The 1,826-nt window shown below is 47.0% G+C and overlaps 1 long non-coding RNA gene across 1 annotated transcript; it reads right to left on the bottom strand.

Moving 5' to 3' along the window:
• Positions 1-380: 380 nt before the first annotated feature.
• On the bottom strand, positions 381-1,511 carry LOC112900478. Its single transcript, XR_003230205.1, has 2 exons — positions 1,211-1,511; positions 381-1,108 (listed from the first exon to the last, which is right to left on the bottom strand). It is a non-coding gene; the product is annotated as an uncharacterized LOC112900478 (long non-coding RNA).
• Between the last annotated feature and the right edge of the window lie 315 nt (positions 1,512-1,826).

Below are 1,826 nucleotides of genomic sequence, written 5' to 3'. Positions count from 1 at the left end.
TTTTTTCCAAACCTTAGGATTTGGATTCAAAGCTCGATGGATGCGGGACATGTCTCATCGACGGTTTATTTTTTAAATTTTTGGAAAATAAGCATAAGATTCAAAACTAATTTGACCCTCAGCCTGATTCTTCGAATCAACTTAAGGCTCGGAGGCTACTCCATATGGAGTGCGAGTTTCATCGCACCCCACATAAAAGAAGATTTGAAAACTAATCAGGGTATGAGCACCTCACAGCCTCGAAGCAGTCAAGGAAGTACTCGGAAGACACCTTCAAGACGGAGTTCGGAAGAACTCGAAGACGCTTTCAGAAGTACTTGGGAGCCTGCAGTACTCGATCATGAAGAGCTCGGGAGCTTGTCAGACCCGGAACCACAGGATTGCGTACATGGTGTACTTATTATAGGATAAGAGGTGGAATATGGCCCATACCTTACACCAGTTGTTACTACTTGTACAGAAAGTAGGACTAGTCGGAACAGAAGGAAACTACCCGAGTAGTACTCGGGTACGGCTCCTAAGCTCGTACGGCTTCTAAGCTCGTATTTGGATAGGACTTTCATATAATCCTATCCGTGCAAACTATATAAACGCGTGTAGGGACACCCTCCACATCATCAACCAACAATAATCATCAAAGGCAATACAAAGAACCACACATGATGTAGGGTATTACGCATACTGCGGTCCGAACGTGTCTAAAATTTCGTATTTTCTTGCATCTTCGAGTTTCTGATCTCGGTGACACCTTATCTAATCTACCACCTTGAAGCTATCTCTCGATGAGTTTGGAGATTAAACACCGAAGATAGCATCCTGCTCCTGAGCAATTTCATGGCCACCGAACGAGCACACTCCTCAATCCACCACGCGAGAGTTCGACGGAGAAGAGCATATAGAACAGAGCTGGAAGTCGAATCCCAAGCAGACGAAGACATCGATTTTTTGAAACGCCACTGTAGGCAGCACATTGAACGCATCGACGCATCTTTGAATCATTGAACGCACAGGCAACGACAAACGACCATCGGCCGTTACTTCATCGGGAAAGACAGGATGTGGCACCTCCGGCTTGAGTTCCGTCGCCGGCGGTCCAGAAGTCACCTCCCTTGCCGACAAATCGAAGACTGCTAACAAGGTAACAAAGGAACCCAAAAAGGGATGGAAATCCAACTTGTCCTCACCGAGTTGCAGAAGACTTGGAACTCACCAGCAAGAGCCGCAACAAGCATCTGCATCAGAGAGAAACCAAGGCACAAACTACCTCAAACAACCACGAGCTGCGGGGGAAGAACTCTAACCTATCTAGAGCAAGGCTTAAAATATGTGGATATTTACAACACCAGCCAAACTCCCGGTTCCCCTCCGTCTCCAACAACAAGAAGCTGCCGGAGAAGAAGAGGAACCAGGGAGGATGGTGCCAGATTGTGATAGCCTTCTTTTTCGCCTGTCGCCGCTACAGTCGAGAGAAGAAGGAAGATGAAGAGTGAGATGTATGGCCGTTGGATTCAAGACATGTATGGTGCGATTTACTGTCATCCGGGTGTCGTAGGAGGTGGAAAGGTCATGAAGACCTATCATTGTCAGTCAATTCGAATGACGCCGGTGATGAGGTGAGGTGATGCTCACCGTAGGCGGTGCTAGGATCGCAGAAATGCATGTATACCATGGGCTTGGCAATCTCGGATAAGGTCAACGCGTGGGAGTTTGACCAGCAATTGCACCAGGAAATTGCCACGAAACTCCAGCAGCGCCAAACATGATCCTCCCTCATTTGATATTTTTCTTCGACTATATTTCTACGTTAATGCACTTGTCAATCGCAT

Source organism: Panicum hallii, chromosome 7 (assembly GCF_002211085.1).
Source record: "Panicum hallii strain FIL2 chromosome 7, PHallii_v3.1, whole genome shotgun sequence".
Taxonomy (NCBI): Eukaryota; Viridiplantae; Streptophyta; class Magnoliopsida; order Poales; family Poaceae; genus Panicum; species Panicum hallii.
This window is presented reverse-complemented; position numbering and strand designations above follow the sequence as displayed.